Source organism: Lissotriton helveticus, chromosome 6 (assembly GCF_964261635.1).
Source record: "Lissotriton helveticus chromosome 6, aLisHel1.1, whole genome shotgun sequence".
NCBI lineage: Eukaryota > Metazoa > Chordata > Amphibia > Caudata > Salamandridae > Lissotriton > Lissotriton helveticus.
Window position 1 is genome coordinate 967,353,803 of NC_136067.1, and position 12,323 is coordinate 967,366,125.

The 12,323-nt window shown below is 44.1% G+C and overlaps 1 protein-coding gene across 4 annotated transcripts in view; it reads right to left on the reverse strand.

Annotated features, from left to right (window-relative positions):
* The window catches only part of LOC144763225 (uncharacterized), a 268,530-nt gene that overhangs the window by 224,816 nt on the left and 31,391 nt on the right, over positions 1–12,323 (reverse strand). For 3 of the 4 annotated variants that reach the window (XM_078648619.1, XM_078648618.1, XM_078648621.1), the window contains exon 2: positions 1,134–1,207. The exons of the other annotated variant lie outside the window; for it this stretch is intronic. The gene's annotated coding sequence lies outside the window, so the exon portion shown is untranslated. The remainder of the gene's footprint in view (positions 1–1,133; positions 1,208–12,323) is intronic. 4 annotated transcript variants of the gene reach the window in all.

A 12,323-nucleotide genomic window follows, 5' to 3' on the forward strand; every position in this document is an offset into this window, starting at 1 on the left:
ATAGTCTAGGAGTGGTGCTAGTTTTTCCTCATATTTTTTGTAATATGGGCTATCGATTAGGATATTATAATGTTCTGCTACGTCTGTAACAGGGACATATGATAGGGCAATTAATTTTTTGATTTGGTATGCAAAGGTGCTGTCTGTAGCATATTGTATGCTTAATGTAGATTTTTGGAGATGTCTCCAAATGCTTTGATTAAAATGATAATAGCAACCTTGTATTGCTGTGTGAGGAAAAGTTTTTAATATACTATTGATCATAGCTAGTTCGAAATCAATAATTATTTTTTGTGGAAAATAATTATTTGTTTCCTGTTTTATTGTGTTTAGGACTTCTGTGTAAGTATTTTGTTGTTTGTTGGGCAACAAGCAGTAAATAAATGGGATGTTAGAATGATGGTACAATCCATGTATGCTGTAGAGTTGGTAAAATGGTTTAGGACATGTTTTAAAAGTCCCATCCATCATCCAATGTTGGCACTCTTGTAATTTTCTTAGATTGTTAGCAGTACCAAACATTATAATTCGGTTGGTAGGGCATTTGTTGTCAAACAGTAAGAATAGTTCCTTATTATGTGTTATACTCAGTTCTGGTGGAATAACAACTTCTTCTAACGTTTTGAGGTTAGGTAGCGTAGTTGTTGGGACTCTTTTTTGTCTTGCAATTGTGCGTTTTAGGTTGTCAATTGAGGGGAGTTGGCCAGAAGCATGTTGAGGAACTTTTAAGAGTTCCTCTTTTAATATTTGGGTTGTTGGTTTGTCAGTCCCTGTACTTGCTTCTTTTATACTTTCAAGGGCATCCCTGACCTCAATTTCAGTTATATTAGGGGGGTGATTGTGTTCCTTGGTAGATAGTACATTAGCTTCTTCTGTTGTAGCCCTACCATAACATTTATTAGAGTAGTATTTACTACATTTCCAAAAAACTTAGCGGCCTGACTGTTTTTCTTGGGTATAAACATACCCCATATAACATAGTAAAAGCTTGTTTTTCTGTGACATAACAAACTCTGTACCTTCAGTCATATTTCTATTTGTAGTGCTAGGAACGGTCAGAAAGAAATATATATTAAGTTTAAATACTGCTATACATGTTTTTAATGCATTCATTTTTTTATGATTATACTTACATTTGTTCTTTGTTGTAATTCGAAATGTTGAGAAGGTGTTTTCAAGCTTTTTCTTGTATTTCCTTGTAATATTTCTGTTGATAGAAAAATAAAATAATTAGATAATCTATCATTTAATTACTTTTTGAGCGGTTTCTAGGGGGAAGCTGTCTTGTAGTTAGCATTTTAGGGTTTTTAAATAATGCACAAAATATACTTACATTTTTTATTTGTGTAGTCTTCAGCTTTAATGGAGTAATTTTTTGGATGTCTTCGAAATTTCTGTTAAGAAGGTAGAATAAAGATAAAGGGCAAGATGTAGGTAGCCTAATACCGGTCGGTAACGGCCGAAAATCGGTGTTTTCGGCCGTTACCGACCGGTATTTGGAAATTGAGATGTAGGTCGCCTAAAACCGGAAAAAATACCGAATCGGTAGATTACCGGCTCGGTAAAGATACCGAAACGTCAATATTTCCGATTTGGTAAAATTATCGTTTCGGAACAAATACAGAGTCGGTAAAAGTTCAGACTCGGTAAAATTACCGATTCGGAAATTACGAAATGGAAAATACCACGCCATCGAGATGTAGGTGAGCCTTAAATTACCGATTTGCTCAGAAATTCGGTAATTACGAGTCGGTATTTAACATGGATTGCAAGCAGGTGGTAATCAGGTGCAGCCTATAAAAAAGGGCCCCAAAATGCAACACTGGAAGCAGAATGGCGGCTTTTTACGTCATAGCAAGACGGCTAAGGCAGCAGGTGAGAGGGAATGGAGAAGGGAGGAATGGAGAAGGGAGGAACAGGTATATAGGCAAAGGATTACACTCCTCCAATTGACAGAGCCAGAGATACTGCAGAGATGCAGACTGCACCCTGAAACCATCATGGACCTGATCAGGGACCTGCATCCACTCCTGGACCACCCAAGACCAAGGGCCCATGCCATCCCACCCCATGTCTAGGTGCTCTGTAGCATACACCTCCTAGCATCTGGGAGCCACCAGAGTATAGTGGCAGCGGTAGGTGGGGTGTCCCAGAGCTGCCTGTCGCGTTTTTCCCGAAATTTCCTGGATGCCATGATGCAAAGAATGGATCACTACGTCCACTTCCCAGACACTGATGCGGACTTGCTCAGGACCAAGACTGACTTTTACCTCATGGCAAACTTCCCCCACGTGATTGGCTGCATTGATGGGACCCACATCCCCATTTGCCCCCAGCTGCCACAGAGCACATATACAGGAACAGAAAGTCAACACACACAATTAATGTACAAGCAATCTGTGATGCCAAGTTCATCATCACTGATATAGTGGCCAGATACCCAGGAAGTACCCACGATTCATATATCTTCCAAAACAGTGGGACCTATACCCGCCTGACAGCGGGTGAATTCGGGGAAGGATACCTGCTAGGTAAAGAATTGGGTGACACTCCCTTGATAGATGAAGCAGACGTATGTCAATGTGTGCATCTGAGTAATGTATATTTTGTCTTCCACTTTAGGGGATAGTGCATATGCACTCCGTTCCTTCGTCCTGACACCCTACCTCAACCCCACAACCCCCAGCCAGAGACGTTACAATGTGGCACATAAATCCACCGGAACATCATTGAGCGCACCTTTGGCCTCCTGAAGAGCCGGTTCCGCTGCCTCCACAAAAGTGGGGGGGCACGGCAGTACACACCTGAAACGTGCTGTAAGATAATTGCAACCTGTGCAATGTTGCACAACCTCGCAACTAAGAGGGGCACAGAGGTGGAATTGGAGGAGTATGTAGACCATGACGATGAGCAGGCACTACCAGCAGCCAACACAGTCGGAGTACCAACACCCACAGATGGAAGACAGAGACGGACAGAAATCACACACAACTACTTCTGAGTAAGTATCGAGACAAAGCATGTGTTGTACGTCAATGCACGTAGTTTATTTAGCACTACGTAGAAAAGACATGAGCCACAAATGTAACATACTAGTGTGCCTGGCACTACTGTGTGTACAGGGGTTACCTCACCCTCACATGTCCAACTGAACATGCTAGACTCACTGCTTGCGCCCATGAACAGCCCCGCGTGATGCATGAGCTTGGCTGGGTTCAAAGTCTGCTGTGCCAGCGCCGGCACTCTGGCGTCTGCTACTCCTCCTTACTTCAGGGACAGGGGTGCTGCCCCTGCTACTAGTGGTATCTGTGTCCCCAAGACCTTCTGCTCCTGTGGTGGCTGACTGGTTTGTCAGCAACACTTCCATCGCAGTAGTGACTCTCCCCATCCCCAGTGTGAGGTCAGTACAGCAGTGCACCAGCCCCTCCTGCATTGCAACTGACCGGCGACACATCAGTGAAATTGCAAGTTGCCGCATGCCGCCTGTCAGCTGCTGCGTACGATGGGTCTCCCTGCGCCTTTGTGCACGGTCCTCACGAAGTTCCTCACAGAGTGTCATCACACACTGAGACATGCCATGTCCTTCATGCTGTCTGCCATTGATGCTATTCCCTTGTTCATGTCTGTGAAGTTGGTGTTCAGAATTCGCATTTGCCTGTGAACTGCACGTATCCCTTTTGCCTGCAGGCGCTGAACCTTCACCATTGTGGTCTCGAGGCCTTGGAACACACTCTCATCATGGCCACTGCCGCCTGACTCCCGGACCCTACGACGTCTTGTTCCTTCAGATGGCCTGACAGGAGTGGATGTGTGACCTGGTGCATTCCCTGCCATAGACTGCATTGACTCCTCACATTCCCCTTCCTCATCCGAGGATGTTTGTAGGATCCTATGCGGGGGACCCTCATGCCTCACAGGCCTGAGGATTTCAGACACCTCGGAGTCTGCTGGTTTGTGTGATTGTTCTGACGCAGGTAGTGGTGAGCCAATGAGCACAGGAGATGCTTCCAGTTGCATGGTGTCGTCTGCCTCTGGTATGTCTGCTGCTTGTGTGCATGGTGCTGTAGGTCTTGCACTGCTGGGCCCAGCATCCCTGCCTTCTTGCTCACTGCTATCTCTTTGGGGATGTGTCTTCTCCCTCACCTGCTGTGACTTGCGTGATGTCTCTCCTGTGGACAGACATGGACAGCATCTTAGTGGTGCTTTCACCGTGTACATCAATATTAAATTACATTTTCACATCACTATTTTCTGCTCCTCCCATGTCAGGGCTCGACAAATCTACTCGCCCGCTCGCATTTGCGAGGGAGAATGGATGAGGACGAGCTATTTTTAGGTCCTACTCACCCTTTCTGGCGAGTAGGAAGACAAACTAACTTTTGTCCTCTGTCTTTGAAAACGGAGCAAAGGTGACAAGATAACAAGATTTAAAGGCATTTTTATTGCTCACAAAGGGACTGAGCAATAAAGATGGCTTTAAATCTTGTTAACTTGTCACTTTTGCTCCGTTTTTCAGAGACATTGGTCAAGAAGGTTGCAGTTTGGTCGAGGGGATTGTCCAAGTTACTAGACCTGCAGGACTAGTACAATTTTTTAGATTTGTCGAGCCCTGCATGTGTCCGATTGTATTGTGTGGCATGCCTGACGACATTTCATGTTGACTGCTCATAAGGGTATTCTTATGACTACCACTCCCATAATGCATTGCAGGTGAGTACTAAAGTCAGAACTGGATTTCCTAAATACATAGCCACATTGGGGGAGGTACACAGGCAGGGGGTGTGGGATGATGGACATGTCCCTTACCTTTCTTAGCTGCAGCTCGGGCTGAGCTGTCTGCATCACCAATCCCCAGGACGCAGTCTGGCTCCAGTGTGGACTCCACTAGCTCTTCCAGGTCTGTGAGTGGAGGTGCCTTGTTCTTCCCTCCACCTGTTAAATTGGACTCCTTGCTTCTTGCAGCCAGTTTCTTTTTAGTGATGATCCTTAGATCGTACCATCGCTTTTTTAGGTCGTCCACTTCCCTGTTGCTCACTCCTATGGCGTTGATTTTAGTCTGGATCCCCAGCCAGGTGCTCCTCTTGACAGCCTCTGGTACCTGCAGGGACTGCTTTCCAAAGATTCTTGGGTAGTGCTTGACTACCTCCTCCACCAGCACCTGCAGTTCTCCAGTGCTAAACTTCATCTTCCTCTTCCTCTCTACTCCTTCCCTCTGAGAGTCTTGGGGCTCCATGTGTTTCTCCTGCAAGGATCTGCTTCACAACTGCCTGTCTCTGTGTGTCTGCTCTCCTGTGTGATCAGTTACACTGCACCTGCATGGGTGTGGCCACTTCCTGGTTGTGGGGTGGGGTCGATGCACAGTATTGGTCTATTGCTCTGTTGGTTGGCTGAGGGGCGGGATGGAGACACGTGATTGGTTGATACTTCAACTGCCTGATATTTTGTATCCCCGACTCGGTATTTACCGACTCGGTATTTACCGATTCGGTAAATACCGAGTCGGTAGTTTCAATGCATTCCTATGGGCCTCCGGGCCCATAGGATTGCATGTGAGTTACCGATTCGATATTTGCCGTATCGGAAAATACCGATTCGGTGAATACCGTGAAGGGGTTACCGATTTTTACCGAATCGGTATTTTTTACCGGATTTTGACCTACATCTCGTTTCACTGTTCTGAAATACCGATTCGGTAAAAATCGGTATTTTGGAGTCGGTAAAAATGTGTTACCTACATCTGGCCCAAAATGTGTATTAGAAAATTGGGTTTAATAAATGCAGTTGGTGTGTTACAGAACAGTTACAAATACTTACAATAAGGATTTTGTAGTAAGTAATCAGTTCAACTTTTATAGCTGTGTTTTGGAGATGTCTGTAGAAGAAATGTAAAAGGTAAAAATAAAATGGTATTTAAACTGTTTAGAGAGATTGTAACGCTTTTAGCCTAGTACTTTTGTTTTATGTAAAAATTAGTTTAACTTACTTTAATTATTTCTGTAGGAGTCTTGTCTGGAGAAGTAGTCTGCTCAGGAAACAGTTGGTCAGAGTGTCACCTTCTTCTTTCTTTAGAGTTAGAAGCAGGAAATAGCAGTAGCAAAAGAATCCTTTTATAGTGTGTATTTGATTAGTTACTTCATTTGATTGGTTTATTTAAGAATGGGGCCTTTTCATTGGTTGGTTTGAATTTTTTTTAATTTAATTGCTATGTTTGGTGTTGTGGTAATGCAATTTACTTAATACTTTTGCAGTAAACCAGGTTTGTTTTTTTCTATTTAAAATGTATGTAATAATATTTTGCATATTTATGTTAAAGGTATCCTATTTATTTATACATTCACTGAAATGTTTATATGATATATGTTAAAAAGTTGAATTTTTATTGTATGTGTTGTAAAAAATGTTTATTCTTTGTATTATATTTATTGTGGAGTGTATTATATATTTAAAATATAAAGTTGTATTGTATTTAAAACGTTTTAGGTACTTTTTATCGAGTCGATATTCCTTTTTTTTATATTAGTGTCATTGATATATTTTGTTTCGATATTTTTGTTGTGTACTGTATAATTTTTAATAGACGATATTTGTTTAATCAATATTTTGTCTTTCGATATTAGTGATGTCGATTATTTTATTCGATAATTAGTAGTCGATATTTTTGTAGTTTCGTAAATAAGTATTGGATGTCGATATAATGGTAATCGATATCATGTCGCCGATATTTTTGGAACTCGATATTGTGGTCGTCGATATTATGTCAGTGATCCGGGAGATCCACCACCTGATCTCTTCTATCACCTCAGTTGAGAGAGGGGCTAGTTGGGAATAGGAGAGGCCTTCCCGGAGATGCATTATCTTTAATCGCTGTAGAGCCCGGTAATGGAAGGGTCCCGGAAATATCGCTTGGATGGAAGACAAGAGCAGTCCACTATGCGGGCCAGTTGCCGTAGAGTGATCTGAGGTCTGGTCAGAGTTATCCTTAGTTTGTGTCTGATCCTGGACAACTTTTGAAGAGGGAGTCCGAAGGTCGCCTATATCGAGTTGACTAGGAAATTGGATGGATTGTGTCGGGGGCAGGGTGGACTTGTGCGTGTTGATCGGGAAGCCCCGAGATTCCAATAGGTCTATGGCCATCTGCAATGGGAGGGACAGAATTCAAGGGCAGTGATTCATGAGGAGAAGATCGTTGAGATAGACGACCAGACGCACTCCTAGAACCACGCCGAAATTCTGCCACTGGTCTCATTAGTTTGGTGAAACACCAAGGGGCGGATGATAGCCCGAAAGGAAGGGAGGTGAATTTGAACACCTGGGATTTCCACTGGAATTGCAGAAAACGTCTGTGAGGTAGAAATATTGGTATGGCCAGGTAGGCATCCTTCAAGTCTCACCAGACCATCCAGTCTGATACTACCGCAGAAGATCCCTGAGGAGGTGAATGCCCTCCATTTTGAAGTGACTGTAAAGGAGCCACCTGTTGAATTCCTTTAGATTGATCACCAGACGACGGCCTCCATCCCTCTTCTCTATGAGGAAGATATTGTGGAGGCACCCATTGGGATGTCTGGATGTGAGGACGATAGCTTCCTTCATCAAGAGATCTGGTATCTATAAGTCGATCAGGGCTTGTAGATTCTTTGGGAAGGTCAAAGATCTGGGGTCGATGGTTTGGGTGGGCGTCTCGTAGAACTCTACGTGAAACCCTTGTACTGCTTGAAGGACCGAGGAGTCTGAGGACAGGGATTCAAAATTCTGCAAGAATAATGCCAAACGACCCCCAAGTCTTAGGCCCTCCATCCCTTGAGTTCCCACCTTGTGAATTGTTGTAGTAGTTGTAGCCCCTGTGGCAGCCTCTGCGGATGTAGGTTTTGGTTTGGTAGAAGGTTTCGAATTTACTGGAGTCTTGATATTGGCCCCGGGGGGTTCTCCAACTCTGGAGGCTTGCTGTGGGTAACAATCGGACAAACGTCCCCTTCCTCAGCCGGCACTGGCAAAAACTCAGTGGTAAAATATTCTTTTATTAGAGGTTTGGGCCTTATCAAGGGAATTGAATGTATTAACGAATTTTCCCAGTTCCCGAATAAACAGGTCCCTGAAAAGGTTGACCTGTGCAACTGTGGTGGAAAGATTCTCCAGTTTGGGATCGATCTTGATGAGTATGGATCTGTGCCATTTGGTAGAAATCTCGCAGTTGGCGTTCCCCCAAAAGATTATTGCTCGCTGGGCCCAACTAGACAAGGCTTCAGGGCAGATAAGCGTACCGGAGGTCTTTGCGTCCTCCGCCATGTCCATTATTTTGGCCAAGGGTCCTGCTATGTCCAATAGCTTACCCTCACAGTACCGCCAGGACCTGTCAATGCCTTTTTTAGGGTTGTGGACGAATTTGGCGAGGAAGGTGGCCATCTGCACATCTATCTCTGGGGTAAGGGCCACCTTCCCCTCCAAAGACGGGCGCAAGCATTCTGCCTTGAGGCAGTTCCGCACCTCCTTATCTAGGGGCTTCCTAAGTCTGCTAGCCCTGTAAGACGAGACTTTGGGGGCAGGGAACCATTCCGCAGAGCACAGATGCAGTAGGTCATCCAGATCTAATAGATCTGCTGCCGCAACCAGATTTGGGTCGGTAGGTTCTGCGCCATGCACGGCGGGCCCAAGGCGACAGGGTCTGAACTGTTCCCCATCAGATGTATTCGGGGAATCATCCCTGTCCTTTAAATTACCGGGGGTTGTTAGAGGGGGTTTCTCCGAAGTGCCCTGGTCTGAAGGTTCTTGGACAGGTTGGGCATTCATAAACGCCTTCTTCAGATGCTCAAATGTGTCAAGATCTACCCCTGAACCCTCTGTGTGCTTACACTTGTCAGGGTTGGGTTTGGTAGGGTTACCTGGTGGGACTAGGGCTCGAGACCACGCCAATTCTTCCCTCTGGTTGAGGGGTAACTGGCATTGGGCTTGCAATGCCATAATTTCTTTCTCCAGGGGAGTCACCACCTGTAAAACTGCTTTGATTGTAGTGTAGTTCCTATTATCCCAATAGGCTCTGCGCATTGGAATAATATCTTCAATAGTATAGACCTAGGGCAGAGGTTAACTAGGTCTTCTACCGACGATATTAGACTTAAAGTTTTGTGTTTGCCAGCTAGCTCAGAGTTCACTAGAAACTTTCTCGAATAGGCAAGGAGGATTTTAACCTCCCTGGATAGACAAGAAGGGATTTAGTTTCTGACAACCATAGAACATGACAACTTTGCTCTCCCCTAATCAAGAGTGTATCTCTAGAGTCGTGTGAAAACAATAGACAACTTATTTTACTCAGTCAGTACGTGCATTCTTAGTTTCACCAGTTTGTAGAGAAATAAGAGATGGGCGTGGTTCAATAAAAGATGTTATTTATTGATCAGTCTCTTTTCTCATACAAGAGAAATGAATCGCTATTATTGCAATACTTGTAGTTAAGTAAAGTGCATACAGTAGAGACAGAATTATAAAATAATACTGTAAAAGCATTGATATGGTTTCTGAGCCATATGATACTTTAAAATGGATAAAATAGATACATACATATATATATACATTTGACTAATCGTACTCAACTGGTGCTTCTAACCACGCCTACCCCAGTGTACCTGACCTAAGCCTAATACGTGGGCGGGAGTAGATAAGTAGCAGTTTAAGTTAAGTATGTTTTGCCAAGGGACTGATTCGAGAATTCTCTGCAAGGGGTTATTCAGTTCTGTACCTGAGATCTAGAATGATGGAGGACTGGTATCTCTTATCCCAGGTCTTGATATTCCAGCTGCCTGCGAGGGCTGCTTGTAAGCGCCGGAGCTGGATTTCTCGGCAAGAGAAAGGCAGCATCTCGTTCTCAGCGCGTCAGGAAGGCGGGGCAGCGTCTGTGGGCTTCGCTCTCTGCTGGGCTCCTCAGCACGTCTCGCTGCTCCGATCCCGTCACCACCGCATGTGTTTGCTTAAGGCAATGTCGGTAATATTTATACCTGAAAGGTGCCGAGATTGACGTAAGGATGGACATATATACGTCAATAAGGATGTCATATGAACGGGCTCGTTCGCACATTCTTTTGCTGAAGTTCTCGGTGAAATCAAAACAATGGCTATGGGAATTTCCCAGGTCGCTGTAGGTTTGATTTGTTTTGAGAACTCGTATGCCTTATCAGGGGCTGGAGGAATATCGCTTGTCTAATTAGATGGCATGCGTTATGACCTAATCAGATAACGCGCTTCTGTGCCGTGGTGTGGCTTAATCAGATAACGGTTTTTGCACCGTTAGATGGCTGCTAGTTAATTATTAACCAGACCAGGGTCAGGAATAGGGGAATCGATACAGTAACTATAGGAATACATCACACCCACTCCACGTAGACTATGTCCATATTTACAAATCTAGGCATAGTGAATATCAGTAGCGTTTGTGTATACCGTACCACCCCAAAATACATTTATATGTATCCTGAAAATTTTGAAACCTAATCACATGTACTATCACGTGTACTATATGCACAAGCAGTCTAATAATGCTAAACATATAACGCATATTTCTAAATTCAGCATGAATAAATGCGAAAACCACACATGAAATGGCTCTTAATACAGAAAAAAAAGTGCGAGACCATTTCATCACAATCATAAAGTTATGTATAATAGTGCTAGAGGATAGCTAATGTCTCGTGACTACCTAAAATAGAAATTCAGTTCTCTAAGAATAATGTCTACTTTAAGCAGAAGATAAGTGTCCCAAAAAATCTTAAATATTTTGGAATTTGGGGAAAAAGGTTCTTGCAGTCTGAAAAAAAATTATGAGAATTTTTTTTTTTCATATCGCTTTTCTTCAAAAAGTTGAAGGCCAAATTCAGCATGTAGGGAACTCCAAGTGCTAGTTTGCTCAAAGTTATTCCTGCTGCTCTGGTGAAAACATCATATCATTTAGACTGTTGAAAAAACGGTCAACAGCTTCTTGCGTAAGTTCCACTAATTCGGAAAAGGTTGTTACCATGCATTCATGAGCCTGAGCATGATTGCCTCCATTGATGTTTGGATCAGCATAGCTGACTGAAGGTCGTACCTGATCGATGCTGCTTTCATCTTGTACTTCACTACCCCTCAATCGTAGTGGTGAAGACTCCACGAATGCCGTCATCAGGATTGGTAGCCGCTGGGGACAGCACAATGCATGAGCCGTTACCGGACCCAACAAGGTATCTGCGTCCATTGGCACATCCGATTGTAGTGCCAGACAGGTGTCCAACACGCATTCTTCGCCGCATAGCAAGCACCTTAATACAGGCATAACACAACTTTGCCACATTGGTCTAAATGAAAGAAACCAAGTCATGTTCAGGTCTCTGAGCCGGGATAGTCCAAGGATTTTAGTTACCCGGTCCCGGTAGCCAATGGCTAGGATCATTTCTAGACTAGTGAATCGGTCACACTGTTTCACCAATGGCTTAACAGTCAGAACAACTACCTCCGGTTCACTATGGAAATGAGTAAAGATAGACTTCCATTCTTGGACCTCTCGATTTACAGCACCACTAGTGGTTTGGAGAGTGAACTATATAGAAAACCGATGGCAAGGAATTCCCTTCTCCTGTACGAAAGCCAACACCCCAAGTCACTGAGGGATAATCTGCCCTTCGGACAGTTTCTTCGAGTTCATCGGAACTGTTCTACCCCAGAAACCTTCAAACGCCATGCAGATGATCTTTCTAAGCAATTGAGGGAGAGGCGTTACCCCAAAAAATTGGTCCAGCGCTCTTATAAACGAGCAGCAAACAATCATCGTGCTGCCCTTCTGGAACCACGTGTAGAGAAACCACCTTTGGACCGATTAACACTAGTGAGCACATTCAACACCAAATCGAACTACGTTCAGAAAGTGATTAAAAAGCACTGGAAAATTCTGAACAGCGGCAAAGATAAAATTCCTTTCCCACTTTTCGCTTTTAAGCGCTCAGCGAACCTGAGGGACCGTTTGGTACACACTCGACCTAAAGCCACACCTAGGAGAGAGATAGGCACACTTTGGGATCTCCCTCCGGTGGTAGGGCACCATCCGTGTGGCGGCTGCTCTGTTTGCCCTCTTACGACTAAAATCACTAGTGTGGACATTGGTACAGATAGGCCATGGGAACTGCGGCAGTTTACAAACTGCAATAGCGCCAACTTGATCTACCTCATCACTTGCACGTGCAATGAACGATATGTGGGCATGACCACGAGAAAGGTGCGTGTGAGGATGCAGGAGCATAAAAGCACCTTTCGCTGCAAAAAAGACATCTCTAAACTCACTAAGCACTTTATCACACGTAATC